This window comes from Protopterus annectens, chromosome 8.part0, assembly GCF_019279795.1.
Source record: "Protopterus annectens isolate FY-2018-M chromosome 8.part0, PAN1.0, whole genome shotgun sequence".
Taxonomy (NCBI): domain Eukaryota; kingdom Metazoa; phylum Chordata; order Ceratodontiformes; family Protopteridae; genus Protopterus; species Protopterus annectens.
This window is the reverse complement of record NC_056741.1, coordinates 928,445,799-928,473,170: the sequence shown is the minus strand read 5'-3', so window position 1 is coordinate 928,473,170 and position 27,372 is coordinate 928,445,799.

Sequence of the window (27,372 nt, the reverse complement as noted above, 5' to 3'; positions counted from 1 at the left end):
TGCTTAAATGTGTTTTTATTCATTTTGTAAAACAATAATTTAACAATATACTAACAGCTATAAAAATAAACTATATACAGTTTCCATAACAAAATACATACAAAGGAAAAATGCTTAATATTTTTCAAATAGATTAAACAATGTCTTTCAAGAAATTAACTGGAGGGTTGTATTGTTTGTTCTCATTTTTATAGTAGTAATCTCGTTGTTAAATGTTGACTTAGCTGTATGAATAAATTCAGACCTAAATAAAGAGTAGACTTTGATTTCCAATTTTTTTGTGACAGTTTTTCTTGCCATGGAAAGAATTGACCACAATAAAGATATCTGGCTTTTAGGAATGACTTCTGGAACAGGTACATTAAAAAGTATTAGAGTATCAGAGATTATACAATTATCATTCCATAAGGCTTTACAGAAAATATCTAAACTCTTCCCAGAATGGAGAAATTATTTTACAATTAACAACCATATGAACCCAATCAGCATCTAATGATCCACATCTCCAACATTTTACTTCATATTTCTTATATATCATTGCCATTTTATGAAGTGTTAGGAAGAATCTTTGCAAAAATGTCCATGTATATTTTCTCCTATATGGGGAAGATGTGGATCCTTTCACTGAATCTAAACAGAGTTTTTTTTATCTTTCATTGTGAATTCTTGCTTGTTTACTTTTGTAGAGTAATTCCAGAAAGCGATGCCATCTTGTTGAAATAATTTCAAAGAATTTTATAGATTTTAGTTATTTATGAATTATTCTTAAAGGCACCATTGTTAATGGCTGAGATGAAATCTAAGATTTTAGGTGTGTTCTTACTATATGCCTCTAGTGATGTTATGATCTTATTATGTATGAATCCCTTGCAAGTTTAGATATCTAGCTAATTGCAACTCTATAAGCTATAGCCAGCAATCAGGCTATCTGCAGAATGTATCTTACTAAAAGACAGGGACTGATTCCATTATAATAAATCACCTCTTTTAAACTCTAGCATTTTCTAGATATCAAATGAGATTAAACATTCACTACTAAAAGCAATTAAATCAAATGGTACACACATTAAATACTTAGGTGTCTTCATTGAATCTAATTACAAAAAATCTCTAATGACTATTTATCAACACCTAATACATTTGATTATAAGTTTAATAGATAACCTGAACAGACTGTTTTTTCACATCTGAAGAAAGACTCACTTTAATTAAAATGATACTATTACCCAAAATTATATTTATTAGTCAAACATTAATACTTCCCCCACCTATAAAAATTAAAAAATAAATTAAATAATATTTTACTCAAGTTTCTTTGGTAACCTAAAAAAACAAGAATCTCATTACACTGGCATACTGCAAGCTTGGAGGAGGGGGGTACAGGATTTTCAAAGATTGATTTTTATTTGAACTCTGCAATTATTAATACAGTGTTATTATGGAGTAATACTTCTTATACAACTTACTGGAAGTTAATTCATGAAAGCGTACTATTAAACAATAATAAAACCTTACTTGAACCATATATTCAAATATACCGAAACACTTGTATGTGGCACTTGAAAATATACATACAAAATGAGAAACAGAAAATTGTATTCACTCCTCTTATAAACCAGATTATATTGTTGTTTAAAGATTTATGTTTCCTAATCATTTGTTCAAACACTTATTGTATATGTTGATATTTTTGAACATTCTAGCAAGTATTGGAAAAATGCATCGGTTTATTAGCATCTTCCCATCAAGACAAAGTGTTGGGACATGGTCAGTTGATAAGGCCATGATCAGGAAACTCACTGTCTACCAGCTCAGAATAAGTTGTGCAACCAGCTAAATTGCATTTTACTAGATAAGCTTTATCCCTTTCTCTCAGTAGGAAGATTTCCATCCCCATGGTATCTTTTTTAAATCCTTTCAAATTAAAAAAAAAGACAAAGAAGGAAAAAGAAATGAAAACTACTCAAGTTGAAAAAGGAAAAAAATCATAAGGAAAGGGCCTATGCTAAATTCCAGATTTTTCGATAACAAAATGGATAATTCAAAAGCTTTCTTTCACTGAGAGGATGCTGATATTATTACTAAACATGGTATTAAGATAAAAAATATGTATTCCTTTTATTGGTGTAGGTGTGATATCATAGATTACAGCATTCTTAGTATTTGCAACACATGAAAATTACAGGTCAAAATAGTTCATGTTAGTGGTATTGAATAAAATATTATAAAAATGCATCTTATATTGTTTATAACATCTTCAGAAAAATGTAATTTCCTTATTAAACTGCATGGTATAAGAAAAGTAAATAGCACAAATAATGCAGACACTACACATCACAAATATTAATGAATATAAGTCAGGTTTAACACTAACCAAAGCAATTAATGAATTAATAAACTTCTGTGGAAGCTTTGCACCTATTACATGTTGCACTTATTACATGTTTTGATATTAATAAAATAAGGAAAGATACAGTCCTTATAGTGGAATTTAATTACTTTAACAGTTAACTAGGTAAACTATTCAGTATCAAATAAGCATGCCAACATATTAATCAACTATGTTATAGAAATTTATTTGGAACAAGAAGTGCAAAATCTAGCTAAGGATGAGAAAATCCTTCCAATCATACTGAGAGGCCTAGTATTTTTCTGCGCTCCACAGATAATGATATCCCTGTAATTAACAAAGATCATGGCAACATATTTAGTCTAAGAGTAAAATCAAACCAAATCATAAATAAATAGCATTTAACAATGGTAAACATGGTACAATAAATGACACTTCTGAAGTAAAAATTATGCTATCTTTGGTCCCCTCAAATAAATCAGCTTTGTTTACTACTGGAATATACTTCTCTGAAGTCAAGATTAATACAGAAGGCCTTTGGATGACAAAATTTGCAGATGACTGCAAGCTGGAAGTAGTCATTAAATCCCCCAAAAATGTAGATATCCTTCAGGAGGGTCTAGCTTAGACAAATGATTGGTGCCAGAACCACGGCCTAAAACTAAATGCAAAAAATGCATTATCATACCCTTTGGGAAATAAGATACCCTGCAAATTACAACATCAATAGCACACCCCTAAGAGTAGACTCAGAGGTGAGAGATCTAGGTACACAGATAGAATTTAACCTCAACTTTGACTGCCATTTGTCCACAGTGGTGCGGAAGTTCTTTTATGTGGCACAGCTTATAAGTAAATATATGGCATCCAGATTCCAGGAAATTATAGTCATGCTGTATTCAGACCTCATCAGACCAATAACTGAGTACAATGTGCCATTTGACATGTACTTGACTAGGCACTTGGAGCAGCTGGAGTGATTCAGAGGTTCCTCACAAAGAAAATGCAGGTTGTAAACAATATAAGCTATGCAGATAGACTAAATGTCCTATCCCTTTACTCTGTCGCCTACTGACTATTTATGGGTGACCTTTGCCTGTCCTACAAGGCACTCACAAATGTAGCCCTAACAGAGCTGGTACACATCCACAAGTTAAACAACATGAGGGTCACTCAGTCTAGGGATCTAAGCTTAATCAGTGACTCAAACAAAACATGCTGGAGAGACAGTTACGTGTCTCAGAGATTTCCCCTTTTTTGGAACAGGCTTCCTATTCACATTAAGCACAGCCCTTCTCTGGCCCTCTTCAAATGCAGTTTGGATCAACGGATGGGGAAAACACAAATTTACACCTGGGGCAGTGCCTATGTCCCTTATTAACAGGGGCAATCTGTAAGATAGTAAATGCACAGGCACAAATACATGTCATCTTCTTGCCCCTAGGACCCATATATTGGGGAAAATTGGGTTATATTTGTAGGATTGTAAGGGCCCTTAAGCCATTAGCCTAGTAATCTGATAAGAATCTATGAACCTATGAATAAATGTTATAATATTACTAGCTCATACATTGATGAATGTATTCTGGTAAGGCAGACACACAGAGGTAATTATCTCTAGAATATAAACGTTCTGTAACAGTTTGTTGTGTTCATACTGATAAACTAAGGAGCAGCACTTTGGTGGAGAGGTTTAATACTCTATGCTGCAACACCTAGACCATGCACCATTTGTGGGGTTGATTTCCAAAGACTGAATTTGCCTACTGTGTAACTTTGAGTTAGTCTCTTAACCAGACAATACTCTGGGGTTACCTCTGAAAAAGGACAGTGTGTCCAGTTGTCCTGCATGTTTAAAAGAAACATACTTTTTATTTTGTCATTAAAGCAAACCAAGTTTTAAGAATGAGAAGTAGCAACTTTTTTGATAAAAGGATAAATAATTGTAATATATGTTTTAAATACAGCTCTCCAGAAAGTATATGTAGATAAATAATTAATTGATGAGCATGAATATAACTATAATGAAATCTGTATAGCTATAACTTTACTTTGTATATATTACAAGCATTCTGTCAACCAATATGCCAAATTTATCTGGCTTTATGTTTCTAAAAGTTGTATTTTCCTGATACAGACTTAGCCATTTTGTTTTGTGTATAGCTTGCAACATGAAAGAGTTATTTTTATCTCTTGCGTATATATAGTTGAAAAGGTTCTCTGGGATTACTGTACTTGCTTCTTCATATAACAATATATAAAACAAGACAATTTAAACATCAAACTGACATGCTGGCAGGTAATGTTGGAACTGTCTTTATAAGAATGCCATTGCTGGCAAAATGGTTTTCTAATTTAAAATATTTTCTAAATATTGATTTAAAACTAATTCTTGCTTCATAAAACACATATACTGAATGTAAACTCTAATATCTGAATTATTACACTTGTTATTCATTCATGTCAGTTTTATAGCTTAGAAATAAATGCTGTTTATATTACTTGTCCCTATTCATTTTGCTTTTGTGGAAGACATATTCTATCTCTTGAATGTTGCAAGCTTCTTTGGAAATGTTACAGAGACTGTGGACAGTAGTCACTCCATGTAAAATGCTTACCTTGATCTTACCAACACATGTAAAAATATCCTCCAGGTGGGCTTTATTTGAAAATTAGACAAACTTAATCTAAACTCATATGTTGTCCATTACATCATAATTGGAAATCCAACAAGTTAAGTTGTGAAAGTTACCTGGTGGTTTCTGGTTCAGTTATTCACTGAAGACTTGTTTCCATTTTGGAAGGATCGTTGGGTACTCTGTCTCCTGGCTCATAATTCGTAATTTTACTAGTGATTTGTGTTTTTGGTTTACTAAGTTGTGAAAGTTGCTAGGACCCTCTGTGTAACTACTTGGGTATCACAGTGAGCGGTTCCCTATTAGAAGACCAAAGAGGCATTCTTTTGAATGCATCTTGGTCGAACTCAAAAGACTGAAATGGCAAAATATTGAAGCAGCTTTTAAGTGAATTCTTTCCTTGTAGTGCAGTCTTGGAGTTGGTATATTTAAGTAGGGGGGGTGTGGAGGGGGGTGCAGCCCCCCCCACATCGGGGTGTGAAGCCCCCCACTTACTGCAATGGTTAAAGTGTTTTATTTATTTTTTTGGAACAGCAATTTTTTTCCCTTGGAAACTCATATGTTGTCCATTACATCATAATTGGAAATCCAACAAGTTAAGTTGTGAAAGTTGCTAGGACCCTCTGTGTAACTACTTGGGTATCACAGTGAGCGGTTCCCTTGGAAAAAAATCGCTGTTCTGACAGTTCGAAATTGTAAGCTTTTGCTTACATAGGGTTGATTAATCACTGTTCGCTTTTTTAAGCATTCGATGATCTAATATAGACCCCAGTGAGCAGTGTTTGACCCTCTGTTGTTTGGCATTTATTCTGCAGATATCAAAGCCAAAATCCCAGAAGTGTAGTTGACCAAATTTGCTGATGACTGCAAGCTAGCTACTGTTTTACATTTTCCACTGAGATTAAATGTCTCCAGCAAAGGCTGGAATATGCACATACCTGGTGTACCAAATGTGGTCCCAAGCCAAATACAAGAATGTACAGCATAGTTGCATTTGGCAGAAAAAGCTGCACCTCCTCATATGTTATAAATGGCACTCCTCTTCAGACAGGTGCTGTCATAACAGATCTGGATACTTATGTGGATGGCTCTGCCTTATTGAGTCATCATTTTTGCTACTATAGTCAGAAAATCCTACTATATGCTCTAGTTAATTTTCAGGGGAATATATTCAATACCTAAATAAGTCATCCCACTATTGTACTCTCCCATTACTAGAATCGTCATTGAATTCAGTACCCCCTTTGTTATGTACAAATCCAAGCATATTTATCAAATGGAAAGACACCTTTCACACCAGTGTTATCATGTATGGCCCTATGTGATTTGGGGGTGGGTACTAGTAAGTACTTGTAAGGAGTGGCAAGAACGTAAGAACTATTAAGTATTCCTTCTTAAAAGTGTAGATGGCTAAGCCATTTAAGATTCCCTGTGGTCACTTCCATATTATTTTTCCTATGGTCATAAATTCCAGAGATTTCTAACAAAGACAATTAAATGTCTTAAATCCTTCAAGTATCTTGCTAAATTAGCATGATTTTCTTTATTCACAGTAGCCTACTGACTACACTGAGATTATCGTTGTCTTACTTTTTAAACTATGAAAAACCAATTCATATTTGATCTATTGTTTCTTCACAGAATCAATGACTTTACAAATACTTGCACTAGGACCTAAATCTACACCAACAAATAAAGAAAACTGATCGGAGGGGAAATTTCATAACTCAATATATTCTTAACCTATTGAGTAAGTTACCACTACTGGTCCGATAGACACAAATTTACACCAGAGTCATCATGTATGTCCCAGCTCATTTTATAGGTAAGGATTACTAAATATTTGAAAAGAGTGGCAAACATTTAAGTATGTCTACTTATAGGTGTATATAGACACACAATAGTCCCTGTGATTGCTTGCCTAGTGGTGAGTTGATGTTCATATTCTTGGGAGCCACTATGAATGCAAATGCAAACCATCTTAAATTTGGCAGAACACATTCCAGTTAGGGAAGTTCCATGTGTCATCAGCTACCAAAATTTAAACATGGCAGTGTTCTGTTTTCCAGTTTAAAATATTAACAGTTATGCAGACTGACAGCATAGAACAATATTATTGTGAAATAACTATGTTGTTCTCTATTTGTTGGACAGAAAGTAGTAATGCGGTGCCTGGAAGAGGTGAAGAAGTAATTAACGCCTGCCCAGGGATGTTATGAGGCCTGACGCCACAGGCGAAGGGCCTCTACATCCCTGGAAGGGCATTAATTACACATTATCACATACCCTGGAGGGCATTATTTAGACAATGGGCTCACTGTAAAATTGTTGTATTTTACTTGCTTATTTTTTTAAGTGCTATATTATTTTTTATACATATTTTTAATGTAAAATAGTTCCTCTGCCTACTGTTTCAAGTTAATGGTGTTGGAGGAAGCATTTTACATCAAATATATATAAAAAATAATATAATACTTAAAAAAAATGAAGCAAATGAAACAACAATTTTACATAGAGCCCATTCTGTCTCCCATACATACATACACAGTATCTTCTACTTTCACACACATACATATACACACACAGTCTCCTCTGCTTTCATGCACACATTTACTCTTACAAGATCTGTCTCACCCTCTTTCTCAATTTCTCACAGTCTCCAGCTGCTTTCATACACACATTCAGTCTCACTCTCTCTCCATCTCTCTCACAGGCAGTCTCCTCTGCTTACATGTATGTGTTCACTCACACATCACTCTTGCTTTCTCTCTCACCCTCTCCATCCATCTCTCTCTCTCTCTCTCTCTCTCTCTCTCTCTCACACACACACACACACACACACACACACACACACACACACACACACACACACACGCATTCTCTGTCTCATTCTTATTTACATGCATGCATACACTCTCACAAACATGCTGCATTTTCTTTTTTTCTCTTTTTTTTTTTTACACTCGCTAAACAGTAAAAATGCTGCTTAGCGGGTGTAAAATAATGGCAGCCATTCCGTTTCCTCAGTCCGAGCTCCATGGCGGCTTCATAAGCTGACATGAAGTGTCAGTCTCTTTCTTATCAGCGGGCCTTACTTGTATATATAAAAATAGAAATATATATATATATATATATATATATATATATATATATATATATATATATCTAGATATAAATATATAGAGATATATAGATGCACACAAACACATGTTCACATACACATGCACATTTCTTCACTTGTGTGTATGCGAGCATGTGTGTGTGTGTGTGTGTGTGTGTGTGTGTGTGTGTGTGTGTGTGTGTGTGTGTGTGTGTTAATGTATATGTACTGTTAATCAAATGCCAAAACAAAATAACAGATTTGCTGTTTTACTGAATTCCTTCCTGCAAAAGTGTAAGACATTCAGCAGGCCCCTTTCTTAAGAAAGCGATGGTGCTCTGACTTGAATATTTGGAAATGACACCCCTAGTAATACCTCATAGGAATGCATGTGCCATCTAGATGTCTATACACACTTCCTTGCGATTTGGGCTCTGTGTGCCTTCATTCTAACTGCAGAATTTGCTGCTTTGAAATTTAAACTTCAATCTCTTCTGCTCTCAAAGTAGGATAGGAATCTTGTATACACAGGTGGGTGTGTAAGTGCTTTAAGTTCAATTGCTTATCTCTTTAATGACTGTAGCTCTCTGTATAAGTGACTGTGTTTAATTTTATTTACTACCTGTACCAGAGAAGAAGCAAATGATCTACACAGTACATCGAAAGTTCTACCCACACAATCTTAAATGATGTTTTCTCCTTGTGTAAATGGCAAAGGGTGTGTAATACTTTGTAATCTATAACATGTTTAAACATGTAAAAACTCACAGGCATATGCAAGTCAAATGGTCTTCTGACTAATTAATTCGTATAACTTACCTATTTTATAATCAAATGAAGGATGCCCACACTTTGCAGCCAGTTCAGAAAAAGACAAGGCTTTGAGAAAAGGGTACTCCAGTGCATTTTATCACTTTTTATCACTTTTATTTATTTCACAGCTGTATAGCTATGCTGCTTTCATAATTCACACGTAAAGGCAGGATACATGAGATACAAGAAACACAGCTGGAAACATGACTGGCAGACATTATCATATGTTGCACATGTAATTTGTATGTGTGTGTGTGTGTGTGTGTGTGTGTGTGTGTGTGTGTGTGTGTGTGTGTGTGTGTGTGAGAGCCAGAATTTTTATATCTATAGATTGATAGAGAAATATACATAATATATATGTCCACAGGGAAATCTCGTATTCTTGTGCAATGAAGTTGTTGTTGAGACTCCTTAAAACCATGAAAAAGGAACAGCGAACTATAATGAATCTCAACTGAGACTTCAAAGTTATCAAGCACTTGCAACTTGCTTAGAAATCAGTATTTCTTTACTGAAAAATAAAAGATATAAAATAGATGAATGCTTTCACCCTTAACAGAACTTCAGGTCTAACTCAAGTTTATGACACGTGTAGTATTTATATACTTTATCACAGAGTTCATTGTCAGTTCACTGAAACCGGTGTCATAATTGTATGCCATAGACTCTATGTCCAAGTTAAAGTGGGATAGGTCTCATCTTTTATCATTATTCTGCATATATAGTCCTTCTGGCTGATAACAGGTTATAGATTGTGCTGTATTCCTCTCTTATGTAGCTAGTGCCTAATTGATGCAGACACTTTATATACCTCTTGTCACTGGCTATGCACATCCATTAGTACATCAGCTTATCCATGATGTGATAAATAGATTCCAGCTGTCATATTTAAAATGTGCAACAAGTACTAACAAATAAATGACAGTCAGTCAAACTGTAACCTATAAGTATTACACTGTTATATTTGTAATTACAGTTAGTCAGGACCATGCTGGGGGTTATCTAGCTGTCCCAGTGACTGGTTGTACCTACCTTGTATCCCTTATTTCACGTAATGTGCCACCCTTTCCATGAAAGAATGAATATCAATTACAAGTTTGTCCCAAGAGCCATGCAAGGGCAATGTATGTGCTAGGTCTAAGATAAATTGCAACATTCTGACAGTGAGTAGACCAGGGTTAAATATGACTGGCAGCTATTTCAGTATGCCCTGTCTAATGACAATGGATTGTAAAATAGGTAAGTTATAACAGATAGTTAGCAACATGTGTGCATCATAAATCATAAGTAATCTTTTGAAGGCTAATAGCACCAGTATCATGATAGCCATGTGGAAGGTGCCACAGTTCTAATCTCTAACATGCAGCTAACCGTTGATTCCAGTTTACCAGTGAGATGTTAACAATCTTTTATGAAGCTCACCATTTATTAACATTTGCATATTGAAAACAATGAGCTAAAAAACATAAAAAAAAAAAATGCACAAAAAAAATTTGCTGGGGGGCAGTCCCCTTGCTCACTTCAATATAGTGGGAAGCCCCATATCCCCGCCCATAATTATATATACCAATGCCATGGTTACTCCACAGTGAATAAAAGGGGTGAGGGTGAAAATCACACCACCAGCTTGTACAACACAATACTTGCACTTAAACTGCTTGAGATGATATTTTGTAAATCTAAATTAAGTTAATTAATAAATGAGCAGCTGTTAGTTACATGCAGATTTTTTAATGTTTCCTGTTTATCTTCAGGAGTAAATGATGTGCCCTACATTTTGTTGGGTATTTTCTGCCCATTAAGCCATTATTAAACCAATCATCTACCACTATATCAACACAGATCAAGCCAACTTGTTTAAAGCTACCTTGTCCATGAGGTTCTAAATGAACGGTGCTACCTTTTAGCATCTCAGTTCCTGCTCCAAAACCATTCTGGGAACAGGTGTGCAAAGAGGAATGCATATACTAAATGTAATATTTAAGTGCAATTGAGTTTCCCATAATTCAAAGTTACAGTGACCTTCAAGTTTTTATTTTATATTATACAACGACAGGTCATTAATATTCAAAAATATGCTTTCTGATTGGTCAGCCCAATCAACATGCCCATTGTAAATTGAGCATATACCAACAGAAAAAACATCCAGTTGCCCAGACTTTCTTCTGTTTATATATGCCAAGGCTTTGTAGTTTTCTTGAGCTAAAATGTTGAGAGGCAGATACAGAGGGCCGAGAAAATACAAGGGAAAATCAGGTATGTTAATCAAAACTAAAGAAACATACCTGATTGTCCTTGTGTTTTTGCCATGTCTTGTACCTCTAAACTGTCCAAATTTGTTTGTTTGTTTTTAAGAAAAAAAAAAAAAAAAGAAGTAATGGAGATCTTCCCATCTCTGTTGCTTGCTTTCCAAAGCACCAATCTATTGTGTAGGCATGGGAATGTAAATGCCATATGCATGCACAGTACATTACAAATTCCAACACATGTGAGAGATGCAACCATATAGCCAAACTGGAGGCTAAGCTCTCTCAACTCAGTACTGGCATAACCAGTCAGGAGGAGAAGGAAACCACACTCACTACAATTCCAGTCTCACATAGACCTACCACGACAGCAAATCAAACACATAATCACACAAAAACATACTCGGAGGCTCTAAATAAAGATCTGCCTAAGCAGCAGAGACCTCCAAAGCAGACACCCAAGCAACCGCTACCCCAAAACAAAACACGTGCAACACATATCTCACAAAGCCAGTGTGCCGAACAGTCACAGCCCTTAAGGCTAAACAACACACCTGATACACTTGTAATAGGTGACTCTATCGTCAGGCACACTGACGTCCCACTCACCAGGCTGAACAAGGAGAAGGTCATGGTGAGCAGCCTGTCTGGCGCTAGGATCCGCCACATAACACAAGCACTCAGGTCCCTCCAAGGCAAGTACAAATATGACTCAGTCATTGTCCATGCTGGTGTGAATGACCTGAGACGTACCTCCGTGGACTACATGAAGAGAGGCATAGAGGAGCTCTCTGAACATGTAGCCCAGGCTGGTATGACCCTGACCTTGAGTAGCATCTTACCCTCACCAAGAATGATGCCACAATATGAAGACAAGATGATCAGTTTCAACAATTGACTTAAGTATTGGTGTCATTCAAAGGGGATCCAATGCCTGTCAGCGTGGGATGATATGCACGACAAGCCACGATGCTTTGCTAGGGACGGCTTGCACCTGTCACCCCTGGGCTTTCGGATATTGGCAAAGGCTCTTGCTACCCCCATAGTGCCTTTTTAGGCAAGGCTCAAAAGACAAACCCACCTCCATAGGTATCACAAGGGATAAGAAACTAAGAGTAATGCTACTCAACGCTAGAAGTCTAAACCTCAAGATGCACGCACTCAAAACTCTCCTTAGCATGGAGAACATCGATATCTGTGCAGTAACAGAAACCTGGTTCAGGACTCCCGAGAGCACCCCAGCACTACCAGGTTATACCTCATACCATGCTTTTCGGCCCAAGACTTGGACCGAACCACAAAGGAGGGGAGTATTGATATTCATCAAAGATACCCACACCTCCAGGTTGGTGGCAAAGCACGAAGCATCAGAGACTATCCATGTGCAACTAACAGTGGGTAAAACTGCCTTCCAGTTTATAGCCTGCTACAGACCACCCTCCCAAACCCAGGAACCCCACTCGGCCTTCCTGAGAACACTGGAAAATATGAAGGTCTCTCCGAACACCATTATATTGGGCGACTTCAACTACCCAAACATAGATTGGGAGCATTACTCTAGCTCCAACACCCTTGCCCAAAGGTTCCTAGAATTCATAAACTCAAATGCTATGGAACAACTTGTTACCACTCCCACAAGAGGGGAAAACATACTGGACCTGATCATCACCAACATGGGGACTCTATGCTCCAGACCAGAAGTGTATCCCTCACTGGTAAGATCAGACCATAAACTGATCTCACTGGATTTTCACATCCCGACCCCACCCCCTGCCCAGAAAACCACAGTGAAAAACTTCTCTAAAGCAAATTTCACACTCCTCAAAACTGAGGTGGAATCCTTCAAAGCCCCCGGGCCTGTGGAAAATACGGCCCAGACCGCAGAATCCTTTATAAATGCATTTTATGAACACCTTCAGGAATGCATGGATCATGCAATCCCAAATAAAACCAAGACCCAATCCTCCAAAGGTAGACGACCTGTCTGGTGGACCCCAGCCATAAACAAACTATACAATAGAAGGAGGAAGCTACTACATGATAGAGCAAAATCCCAAAAAGGGAAGGCATCTCTGATCAGTATTAGCAAAAAAACTAAGGGCACTCATAAAATCGTCAAAGGCCAGCTTCGAGAGAAAAATTGCACAGGACACTAAAGATAATCACAAGGCTTTCTTTAGTTATTTTAGGAACCTGGGTGGGAATTCACAGATATGCTCAGAATTAGTCCAAAATGACAAAAAATACACTGATCCCACAGACATTGCCAACATCCTAGCTGACAGGTTCAGCGCAAACTCCCCTCCCCACCAAAAGGGCAAATATCTATCCCAGCAGAGTGCTGCCCCCCCCCCGACATCTCAGATGCTCAGGTGGGAGACGCCCTCTCCAAAGCAAAAAACACAACATCAATGGGACCAGACAGTGTCCCAGGCTGCGTCCTACATGAACTCCAAGAAGAGCTAAACCCAAACATAAAACTACTGTTCAATCTCAGCCTTACTACAGGATATGTACCCAAAGAGTGGCGTACAGCAACAGTGGTCCCTCTCCACAAAGGTGGTGCCTCAACGGACCCTGGAAACTATCGCCCCATAAGCCTGACTAGCTTGGTCTGCAAAGCTATGGAAAGGATCATTATGGACCTCATAAATAAAGATATTGGGGACCTACAGACGCTGGATCCTACCCAGTTTGGCTTTGTTAAGGGCAGATCCTGCCTCTTAAACCTGGTTGACTTCTTTGAAACAGTCACCAAGGCCATTGACGAAGGGAAGGTGGTCCACACAGCCTATCTGGACCTCGCAAAAGCCTTCGATACAATACCCCACTCGAGCATTATAGATAAGCTCACCAGCTTAAATATAAACCCCTATGTCACTAGATGGGTTGCAAACTGGCTCAAGGACAGAACCCACATGGTTAGAATTGCTGGAGCCATGTCAGACTCCAAACCAGTTACAAGTGGCATCCTACAAGGCTCAGTCCTGGGACCTCTCTTGTTTGGTATATATTTCTCGGAGGTACAGGCCAACACGGAAGGACTGTGGCTGACCAAGTTCACAGATGACTGCAAACTGGGTGCCATAATCGACTCTCCAGCCGATACAAGCATCCTCCAAAAGGGCCTCATAGAAACAGACAACTGGTGCCAGAGCCATGGCCTCAAGCTAAACGCCAAAAGTGTATAGTCATCCCCTTTGGCAAAAACAAAGTGCCCACAAATTACCACATAGGTGGTAATCCATTAAGTACAGAAGAAGTCATTAGGGACCTGGGGACCCAAGTTGATAGCAATCTCTCATTTGACAACCACGTGACCAAAGTGGTTAGAAAAACATTTTATATAGCCCACCTAATCATGAAGGGATTCACATCTAGATTAGGGGAGGTCATCGTGCCTCTTTACTCATCCCTCATCAGGCCCATAATCAAGTACAATGCCCCTTTTGGGATGTACCTTACCAAACACCTGCAGCAACTGGAAAGACCCCAAAAGTACCTCACCAAGAGGATCAAAGGGCTCAAACAGATGCCATATGCTGCCCGGTTAAAGAAACTCCAGCTCTACTCAGTGGCATACCACCTGCTCAGAGGTGACCTGTGCCTAACGTATAAGGCCATGTCCAACCCAGAATTAAGGGACATGCTGCACCTCAAAAAATCCAAATCCCATCGAGCTACATGCTCGAGAGACTTGAACCTCAGCACTGAAATAAATAGGACATGCTGGAGGGACAGATTCATAACCCAGAGGCTCCCTTCACTATGGAATAAAATCCCAGTCCAGGTTAGGCAGAGTCCCTCATTGACTCTCTTCAAGAGGAATCTTGATGAGTGGATTGGAGATCATAGGTTTACCCCAGGTATCACTTCTGTGTCACTGTTAGACAGAGGCACAGTATTCTAAGCTCGAAAAAGGGCATAGCAAAATTAATTTAAAATGGGTGGCGAAAGCCAAACATACTCTGGCTAGGCTTATAAATGCCCTAGGGCAGATAGCCTAGTATGAACCTATGAACCTATGAACCTATTAACAAAGCCGTAGGATACGGAAACAATGCGGAAGAACACCGCTGCGCAGTTATACAAAGACAGATGGGTTGACTCATAGTAACTTTTACAAGTCATTTTATACTGTGCACCACTCACATGTAATCAACATTCAACTAAGCACAGGAACTTAATCAAAGGAAATAGACTGGTTAAAGTGTTATGTCTTAAGCTCGCAACAAACAGTAGGATTGTAAAAGCTTGCCTCTTCTTCTTCTTCTTCTTCTTCTTCTTCTTCTTCTTCCAACATGTCACACAGAGTTCTTCAATAATCAGTCAATGATCCACTTCAATTCACTGTTTTTAGCAATAACATGGAAAATATCTGTATGAGCATGTAGACATCCCCATACTTCCCTAATCACATGTCAACACAACTAACAGGATATCAGCTACTGCAAACTTTATTAGACTGCTAACTTGGATACAGCAATCCATTCTCCACATGAGCTCGCACCAATTAATATGTATTCTCTTCTTGAAATATAATCTGGCAGAATGGGTCTCCTGCAAATTATTACTACACATACATCTGAACTTTTTTTCTCAAGAATTCTGAATAAAGCCAAAAATAATAGGTGAGCACATAGCCAAAATATGGGAAGCATTTTAAATATTATTCTATGTCACTTAAAAAGATTAATAGAACAACAGGTTTTCTATCAGCATGCATTTTCTGAACAATAAGAACTATGAAACTCTAATGTCTGGTATTACTGAATTCCTTACTGTAATCTGTAAAGATTTACAGAAAATCAGCATTTTTATGCAGAACAAGGCAAACATTTAGAGCAAAATTAGTGACAGTCTGCAAAGTTTTGGACAAATGAGAGGTACACTACTATAAATCATAAGAAATTGGACAGATTTATAAGAACTCCATGGATGGATTTAAATCCATCCACATAGTTCTTGGACATCTTTGGAGTGGCATTGGTTATTGTAGTGGCATTGGTTATTGTAGCTGTGGTTTACTTGCCGAATTCTTCCCTGTTATTAGTGTGAAGTTGGACAGATTTGTCACTAGAAATCATAATAAACTGGTCAGAAGTGCCACTAGAAATCATAGGAAACTGGACAGAATCACCACTACAAATTGTAAGAAACTGGACAGAATATTCTGTATAAATATCTTACAGCTGTTCTTGACTTAGATTCCTACATAAATTTTGCTTTAAACAAAATCAGCAAAATTCCATAATGATTATTATTGGTACCTTTTCAAATTAGTTTTCAATGTGGAGTAACATCAGGTTCATATTTAAGATTTAAGAGAAAATCGGCTTGCAATGCACTGTGTGTCTGCCTGTGATCACAGCAAGCTGACTCTGTATGTGTTTGCAGGAAGCAAGTGGTGGCAGCCAGTCAGATTCTTGCAATCCAATCCGCCACTTGCCTAACACCCCCACCCCAAGAACTAACTGTTCTTTGTTCTGTCACAGGAAACAGAACGTTCTCCAGTAGCAATTCCCTTTGTTTTTCTGTGATCTGCTATACTGCTGCTGGCTCTTCTATCTATTGTAACAAAACATTTTCTGTACACTGTTTCATAAGACCAGCGGTAACTCAGCCCACATCTGAGAATACAGCAGCGAGAAACCCTGAAAAGCAAGTACCATACAGCTGCAACTGACATCTTCCTTTAGACCCACAAAATAATAGTAAGTGTTCACTGCAGAGAATTTCACCCTGTAATGCATAAATACTGTAGCAAGTTTCTAAGGGAAATTTAGCATCACAGAGAGATATTGCCCAATTTGTTGCCTCACACCTCATTTGCTTGCAGTTTTTGTGGAATGTTCCACTTTTCCATCAGCCAAAAAAACGGCCATATCCTATAAAAACTTTATTAGTACTCAACTCTGGCACCTTGGCAAAACAAGTGCCTTCCACTTAGCTTAGTCTATATTTTTTATTGTATCTGTTTTATACTTAGGACAGTTTTTTTGTTTTTTTGTTTGTTCTGGTGCTTACTCTCATCAAGTTGTGTCTGCACCATATCTGTCATTCATAGTCACTGGCAACTGCCATTCCCCACCCACTGGCTTGTTGTTTGCACTGAAATAAGTGCATTCATCCCTGCCCTTCACAACATCCTCTGCCCGTTTTCCTGATCAGGCAATCCCATTTGAATGAGATGCTTCTTTTGAACTAATTACAGGTTATTTTTGGTCTCTCATTGTGTGTCAGGTTGTCAGGGTGTTACATTTTACTGGCAGATTTTTTTTTCTGGCACTGCTGTCTAAGTATCTAGCATAACAGGGAGTGCGTTCAAAGAAATACATTTGGATGCACTGTCAGAAGTATGTCCTGAACAGGAGGGTACATGTTGTTTAGTTTGCTTGTTTAGTTTGCTTTTGTTACATCATTGTATCTTAGTTGTAACAGCAGCTTATGTTGGGATTGCTTTTTTGCATGCCCCTTGATTGTATTGTTTGATATTGTTTTCCTCTGTTCCTTATTGGTCATTGAGCTGTTAACACTGGCTGCCCACATCCAAAAAACATGCTGAATGTTTATTTATTTATTTATTGCATTTGTTTACCAGGAAGGTCCACTGGGCCTAGGTGAGCCCATTTTCAGTGGCGGCCCAGGGAGAAAAGCTCCACATACAAATTAAAGGTGATGCACATACAATAAAAAATACAGAAATACAACTACAGTTGCATAAAGGCCTAGAAGGCAATACAGTAACAATCATGGACATGGGTTTAAAATAAATATGGTATAAAAGTACATATCAGAGTTTATAGGTGTTAAGCAGTAAGCAGCTTGAATATGAGTGGAATGGTTCATAGCAGAGATGACAGGTGCAGCAGTGTAGTAATGTAGAGGGATAGAGAGAAAGGTGGCATATGAGGATACGGTACAGTACATAGGCAAGGTAGAGGAAGTATCAGCTGGCTAGAAAGAGGTGGGGTAGAGTGGGAGTAGCAGTGAGAGGTAGAGTGGAAGAAGCAGTTTTTAAAGAGAGTTATTTTTGGCATGAGCATAGCCAGCCAGATGAGATATGTTGTCTAAGAGACTTTTTATAGAGTGCAGAGTAAGTGATGGAGGTGAATGTAGATGAGAGGGTGTTCCAAAGTTTGGAAACAGTAAAGGAATAGAGCATTTGACCGGCTGAGAGTTGGGGTTTGTCTGCTTTGAGCCGTGTTTTATTTTCTGATCTGAGAGGCCTGTTTGGGTGGTACAAGGACAGCAGGGAGGAAAGAGAGGGGCATGTTGTATGTTTGTATATGATTTTGTGCGTGGCAGTTAAGTGTAGGTAGTTGAGATAGAGTGGTAATTCTAGCCAGTTTAGTTGCTGTAAAGAGGAACAGTGGTATGCTGAGAATCTTGCATTTATTGCGAACCTGGCGACCTTATTGTAACATGACTCCAGCTTGGTTTTAAGAGATGACTGGATATTTGTGAGGATAGGGGCACTATACAGCAGGGATGGAAGTAGAAAAGCTGAGACTAGACCTTTTTTGCAGTGGGGTTAAAGTAATAGCTGTGTTTGTAAAGGGTGCCCAGTTTCTGATGTGTTTTTTTTTTATGTTGTTGAGAATGTGGAGATCAAATGCTAGGGTTTCATCAGTAATGACCCCTAACAGTTTGGTGCTAGAGACAACTTCAGTGGTAATATTTTTCTGGGAGTGGATGAAGAATTCAGTTCTATTAAGGGGGGGGGTAGTTTTTTTTTTCTTGGAGTGAATAGAATCAGTTAAGTCTTGTTGGGGTTGAGAGCAAGGTGATTATTTGACATCCAGTTTTCAATGTGGATTTAAAAGGATGTTGGGTTAACAGTTGTAACTCAGAAGGGGATTTGGCAGTGCAGATGATTGTAGAATCATCTGCATATTGGATCACAGTGCCATGAGTAAGGGAATTATGGAAGTTATTGATAAATATGTTGAATACAAGGGGACCCAATATGGATCCTCAGGGTGCACTTGTGGTGATATTGAGGAAGGGAGAACAGGATTGCTGCTGACTGATATCTACCAGAGAGATAGTTTGAGAATCAGTTTAGGGTTGAGGATGTGACACCCAGATTGTTGCGTTTGGAGAGTAGAAGGGAGTGGGATATAGTATCGAAGGTTTTTGAGAGGTTGAGGAAGAGTGTAGAGATGATGAGACCGGCAACACGTGCTCGATTTACAGCATCCATAAAGGAGATGAGAGCTGTGTTTGTGCTATGGCCTGGCCTATTGTATCACTAGAAATTGTGTATATATAGCATCATGCATGACCTGCGAGGCATTCATGGGAGCATGGCGACAAGGAGTTTAAGAATAAGTGAACACTGTAGTTCTATAAGAAGGAGGGATGAACATAGTGCCTTATATTTACATTCCAATAACTGTCAGGGATTCAAAAAGTTTTTATTCTTCATAGTGGATAGGGTGAAACCAAATGCTGATTGTGACATCAAGAATCTTGTTGCCCTACGTGAAACTGAGTGGCAAATAAGGTTGAATGCCACGAAGTTTCCAGGGCTTAACGAATGTATTTCGTTGAAGCCTGTGTTAAAACATAAAGCACAATTCATTTGAGTAGAGAATACTTGTTACATTGTTCATATTTGATACAAATGGGTTAAATATCTAACAAGTATCATACACAATGGTTAACTAATAGCTATTAATTGTCATAAATCCTGTATATAGAATATTTCAATATAATATTAGTTTTGAAATTCAGATTCTGTGTAAATAATAAGTAGTTCATTCATAAGTATATTTCAATATGCCAATTGGTTAGGTTTTGCACAATTATATGATAATAGGGTATATTGCTGGCTTGGTGGGTGTGTGCTTATATATATGTTTATATATACATTTTTATTGTCATGTATTTGCATACATTTTTAAAGTTAAAATTTAAAATTTATCATTTTTTATAAGTAATTAAGAAGTTTTTTAGTTAATTAATTAATTAAGTGATTGTAACATCATGGTATATAAGGAGGTTACTGGGTGTGTCTATCATTGACTCTGATGAAGCCAGTGTTACTGGAGAAAGCGCTCAGTCTATTGTTCTGTGGATTAAATTATTTTTCTTTACTCCTGGTTTGTGCCTCATTGTCCGATTTGTCAGTCCGGTGGTCTGAATTCTACTGCATTTTGTTTGGGTGAGTTCCTGTTTTGGAGCCTGGCGTTTGTTTGAAGTTATCTGGCCTAAAGCCATGTTGGGTAGGGGTGAGAAGTTGGTTATTAACTAAGTGGTTAGAAAAGTTGAGTATGGACACATTTTTCTAATATTTTGCAAATGGGGGAGGGGACAGGGATAGGTCAGAAGTTGGAGATGTCTGAATTTTTGCCACGTTTGTGGAGAGGAAAAATGCATACTTTCTTCCAGATATTTGGTATGTGGTTTTCCTGGATAGATCTATTGAGGAGTATACTAATGGGGTAAGCGATGGAGCTTGTGGATAGATTTATGAATTCAGTAGGTAAGTTATCAGGAGCATTGGTACAAGGTTTGAGTTTTTGAAGGAGCTTCTTTATAGTGCATATAGAAACAGGAGATAAAGAAAAAAATTAAGTAAAGAGGAAGGTCTAGAATGTGCTGATGGTTGGTCAGGTGGGTTGGGGTTAAAAGGTGGGAAGGTGGTGATCATCCTAGCAATAGTTTCGATGAAATATGAATTGAACAGAGAGGCTGTATCGGAGGGTGTTTTATCAGGGCATGGACATGGATTGTTGTTAGAGCCTGGGTGAATTAGGGAATCGATTGCTCCCCGGAATTTCTTTGGGTTTACTTTATGCTGGTCTTGTAGTCCATGGAAGTATTCCTTTTTGTTTTTAGTGATTTGTCGTTTGGCCTGATTATGTAGTTGTTTATATTGAGCAAGGTCAACTGGGTTTTTATATTTTTGCCAGGCTTTCCAAGCTTTGTCTCTAGTGGACATGATTTGCTTTGTGGATTTGGTGACTTATCTCTTTTCAGTCGAGGTGGGTCTACACTATCTAAGATTTTGAGAGGTGTTTAATTGAAAAATTCTACTGCATCATCAAGGGAGATGGTTTTTAATGATGCCCAGTTGGTGTGCTGTAAAATTTCATTAGATGTGTCTGGTGAAAAGTGGGATAGGTCTCTAGTTTGTTTTAGTTGGTGATTACTTACAGTTGAGGTAGTTTTACATATAGCGAAGGCTGGTAAATGGTCACTGATGCTATTTGGTAGTTTCCCGGAGGTGGAAATCTTTCTGGGGTCAGACACAAGTATCCAATTCAGGATTAAGCATTGGTTGTTTTTGTTATTGGGCCTTGTTACATCAGTGACTAGCTGGGTGTAGTTAAATAGGTTGATGTTAATGGGGGGGGGGGTTAGGTTAGTGATAGCTAACCAATTAATGTTAACATCCCCTAGGATGATTGTTTCATTTTGAATATTCTTAGATGACCAGGCAAGAATTTCCTCTAGTAAAGGAATATTATTACCCAGGAGTATGTACAATACTATGATACAGAGGGTTTTTAGTTATTTAGGTTTAGGAGGGTTACTAAAAGTTCTGCTGTGGAGAGCTGTGGAATAGGTTTAGTAAATGCGACTATGGTGTAGACACTTCGATATATCAAGGCAATGCCTCCACCTTGTTTATGTGGCCTGCCATTTCTAAGGCATATATAGGTTGGGGGTAGGAGTTGTTTTGTAGCAAATTTTGTTTTGCTAAGCTGTCTCTATACATGTTGAATTTAATTTTTCAGTTGTGTCTCAGTTTTATGGTGAAAAGTACCTCAAAACAGTATTTGAGTTATTTCTGTTACCCAGACTTTTCAGACAGTGATGCAAGTTTATCCAGTTATTCCAGTTTTTGCATAATAATGCATGCAAAATCAGTAACTTCCTTCTGACCTGCTTCAACATGCATTTGATACCTTATGCTTCAGGTGAGAGATTTCTGGGGGTTAGTGTGTACGTCTTTCAGGCCTCATGCTTCCCCTTAATATAACCTGGCAAGCTCGTTGCTTTGTGAGCACAATATTGTCTTGATGTATATGCTTTGCGAGCAAAATCTTTTCCTCTGACTAGAAATAAGATCTGAACTCTTCTGCCACAAGATAAGTACTCTCCACTCTAGCATCTCACAAAATGCACTTTTACCACTATCACTTAATTGATTCAGGTTACAAAGTATAAAATGGCATTTTAGAATGTTAACATTTTTATGTGCTCTTTAATAGAACAAACTAAAGAATAAATGGTGTAGTATATATTTTCTGTGTTACATCTATTATCAAACAGAGCAATCAAGTGTCTGCATTTTATGGGTTGAAATCTATGGACAGGTAGTAAAGTGCACAATGTCAGTTAGCTGAGATAGCAGCCATAAGCAGGGCATGGATGATTCCAAGACATAGCACATCTGTGGAATGGCTGAAATAGTGCATTATGCAAGCTATGGCTACCCACAAAATTTGTATGATACACTGGTACAGGGCAAACATAGTCCTGATAAGGCCGGTTCCCAGTACCTTTGCCTAAGATATAGATGACATCATGCAGGGGGCTGTAATAACAGATCATCTTTTATCTAATTAACTTTCCAGATACTTCCTGTCTGATTTGGCTGGCAAAGTGGGCATAGCATCATTTAGTTTATGTATATAGTGTACTGTGGAATGCAAAAGTACGACCATGGTCTGCCAGTTTTTGGGTACTGGTTAACAGATGAAGTTACTATGGTGCTGTTTGGTATAGTACCCAGACCTCTACCTATATCTCTCTGAAATAACACATGCTCACAGTTCAAGTTCACACCATATGCATCAAGGCAATATTCTGCGATTTCAGAGTGATGCAGTCCCACTTACACATATGAGGCACATGCCTCATTCTGTAATTCCACGGCCACTGCACACCGGAACGCCAGTCAACCACGTAGCAGCGATAAAAACATTAACTGAGGAATCTGGCAAAATTGTTTCCAATGCACAATAAATTTAATGTGAGACTGGCGCCAGTCTCATATTAAATTTATTGTGTATTTGGAAACGAATTTTTGCCAGATTCCTCAGTTAATGTTTTTATCGCTGCTACGTGGTTGACTGGCGTTCTGGTGTGCAGTGGCCGTGGAATTACTGTGTTCCTTGTCTATACCCTATTCTTGGGTTTATTTTTTGTTATACATGCCTCATTCTCCCTGATGGCCACCACAGAATTTACAGTTGTGAATGAGGGACTTTACCAGGCTGGACTTCTCTCATAACTCTGTAATGCTTAGCATGTACAGAGCTTTTACTCAAACACATCTATAACTTAGCATTACAGTTTATAAGTAATGTTGCACAAAATGATGGCAGCTCTTTATATCATGATAACAGCTGACAGTTAGCCCCATGGTTATACTAATGAAACCATATAGCACCAATACCATAAGCTATGCACATCATGTTTCACATGAAGCATGTAATTTGTATGCTTGTGCATATGGCATGTGTATATACACACACAGTGCCTCAGTGCAGTGTTATGTTACATGTCTTATGGTGCTCAAATATGTGCTATTGTACATGAGTGTACCATATTGCTCTTCAAAAAAAATCAAGCTAAGTACTGACAGTTAAGTAAAGAATTGATATCCTTCAGTGCTGTATGATCCTCAGAGGTCTGCTGATATGCTGAACACTTCATTCAGCTGTACTCTGCATTTTTACACTCCTTATGGCTTCTGACTACATTGTGTATCCCTGACATTTGTCAAATCTGAGTGATGTTTTTGTTCCTGAACTAAGTGTTTGACAGAACTTAGCTAAATTCACATTTGAGGGGTACCTGTGTAATGGTTCTCTATATGACATAAAGGTTGGGTATGAAGTTTTTTTCCACCTTCTTTTCAACTGAATGAAAGAAAGTTTGGTTTTGTTACTAAGTTTTGTTACTAAGGTTTATTGTATTATTGCACTGGGATGTGTTTGTCCATTGTTTTCATGTCTTATTGCATCACTGTTTGCAGGCTGTAGGTGCATTATGAGAGTGCAGTGTGTCCCCTTTTCTCTGAGTTATGATATTGGATGTAGTATAATTAGAAACTAGAGATGTTGGGGCAGAATCCACTTATAAGTGGGGTGATGCAAGAGGCACAGCTCTCCAAGAAAAAAAACTGTATCAGACTGTAATACAGGCTGACCTGCAAAACACTGTAGTTATGTTTTTGTATTTTTTTGCCCCAAATCAACTGTTAGTAAGATACATTGGTTGTTAATATTTGTACTCCCTTGAGTTACTTTCACAGCAAAATACCCAAGAAAATGTATTTAGAGATATTTTAGTTTCAGTCAGATTTACTAGGAAAATTTAGTTTTGCTTGGAGATGGGATATGCAATGACGCTGTGATGGTATGAACATCTGCTTATTTATTTACTGAGTGCTGGCTTGTCTCTTGCACTTTGGTAGAAACAGATGGAAAAATTCAGACAGGTAAAAGATACCCGGGAATATTTTGTCTAGTTTCCCAATGCCTTCTAGGCATTGTGAGCAGCAAATCAGGCCAAATATATTGGATAAAGTAAGCAATATCACTTCTGTGCAAAGTTCCTGTTCTATACTCATACATCTCAACCTAGAATCATCAAAATTCTGGACAAGGCCCATGAAAAATAGGTGCAAATCTGTATGCTGATTAACATCTAATTTGCACGCATAATTATGCAACCCCACCCACTCCAATGGAATTGTGGGATGCCAACTTTCAAATGCAAACTGAAGAACAGACAACCAAAATATGGCACCAGAGTCCCCCTGTAGCCATTGCAATATCCCATTACCTGGCTGTTTCACCCCATTTACCATAAACACTAATGTATGCATACTGCTTTACTTCTACAATCATTATTTGGATTTTATTTTTACATTTTACAGCACACCAATGCACAAACACTAGTAGACATTTGGTAAACAAAGCAATACTATCTCACAATGAAAATAGGCTTGGCATTAAAACTTATCTGCCCTTGAAACTCACATTCATTGAAACAGCATCGAAACCCACACCACATCCAAAGAAAATGCATCTAGCCAGTGGTGGATAAAGATTACCTTTGGGCTGTTTTCAAATTATTGGCCCCTTGCACACAAAACAAGAAACATACGTGTGTTATTTTCTTTGATACACCTTCCTGACTTTATTAAATTATATTCCTTGTTTGTATAATACAACACACTTGTTAGAGCGCATTTTAAATGTATTGTTTGAACAGTTTTCCAGTAGGCTATACTGTAGGCAATGAAACAAAATGCATGAGTCAATAAACTTAAAACTGCCCAATTCAGAACATTTCCATCATAAAAGTCTACATCCACACCCACACTATAAATAAAATGACAGTAGTGTAAGCCATAGGCATCTTGCACAGCTTCTCGCACTTATTTTCAATTTCATTTTTTTTGGGGGGGGTGGACAAAAGGTAAAAAAAACGGGGACATATTTTAAACATTGCTTGTATAATTTTGTAAAGTTGCTAGAATAAAATGTTGTGTTACCACCATGCATTTCACTGGCAAGTCTTGAACCCAGGAATCAGAGCAACATACCACTATACTAAACCAGCAGCTTCCTGAAAACTAGGAAGACTGAAACTTAATGGCTATCATTTAGTGAATTCATTTCTCACTTCTCACCATAGCTCTAAACCTCTTAGCACAAAAAACATGGGCAAAGCCAATGTTAGCAGCTTGTCGGGAGCCAGAATCCGCCACATAACACAAGCACTCAGGTCACTCCAGAACAAGTAGAAATATGACTCTGTCATTGTTAATGTTGGTGTGAATGACCTGAGACGTACCTCCCTGGACTACATGAAAAGAGACATGGAAGAGCTCTCTGATCATGTAGCCCAGGCGGGTATGACCCTGACCCTGAGTAGCATCCTGCCCTCACGAAGAATGATACCACAGTATAAAGAAAAAAATGATCAATTTCAACAATTGGCTAAGCTTCTGGTGTCATTCAAAGGGGATCCAGTGTCTGTCAGCCTGGGACAACATGCTCGACAAGCCTCGTTGCTTCGCAAGAGACAGCTTGCACCTGCCACCCCTACACTTTCTAATACTAGCCAAGGCTCTTGCTGCCCCCATAGTGCTTTTTTAAGCAAGGCTCAAAAGTCAAACCCACCTCCGTAAACAGCACAAATAAAAAAATTAGGGTTATGCTACTCAATGCCAAGAGTTTAAATCTCAAAATACATGCACTCAAAGCACTCCTCAATATGGAGAACGTCGACATCTGTGCAGTAACTGAAACCTGGTTCAAGGCTCCACAGAGCACCCTAGCACAACTGGGCTACAACTCATACCACACATTTCGGCCAAAGAACATGGACCGAAACACAAAAGGAGGGGGTGTATCTATATTCATCAAGGATACCTACACCTTCAGGTTAGTGGCACAGCATGATACCTCCTAGATCATCCACGTGCAACTAACATCAGGCAAATCTGCAATGCAAATTGTGGCCTGCTACAGATCACCCTTCATGACCCAGGACCGCCACGCCGCCTTTCTGGAGACACTGGAAAACATGAAGGTCCTACCGAACATACTGATACTGGGTGATTTCAATTACCCTACTGTTAACTGGGAAAACTACTCAAGTACAAGCTCCCAGGTCCAGCGCCTCCTGGAATTTATCAACTCAAATGCCCTGGATCAGCTGGTAAACTCCCCTACCAGAGGTGAAAACATGTTGTACCTGGTCATCACCAAAATGGGCAACAGGTGTTCCACACCAGAGGTCAACCCATTACTGGTTAGATCAGACCATAAACTAATCACTCTGGATGTCCACACCACACCACCACCTCCAACCAAGGAAACCACAGTGAAAAACTTTTCTATAGCAAACTTCACCTTACTTAAGACAGAGGTGGTAAGTTTCACAGCCCCCACGCTAAAGGATAACAGTGTCCAAGATGCAGGAACCTTTACAAATGCACTCTATGAGCACCTACAAGGATCCATGGATTGTGCCATCCCTGGCAAAACCAAGACTCACTCCCCTAAGAGAAGGAAACCAGTCTGGTGGACACCTTCCATAAACAGGCTATACAATAGAAGGAGGAAACTAGTTAAGAAAAAAAGCAAATCCAAAGAAGGAAAGACATCCCTGATCAGTATCAGTAAGAAACTAAAGTTCCTTATAAAATCCTCCAAGGCTAACTTTGAAAGAAAAATAGCCAAAGATTCG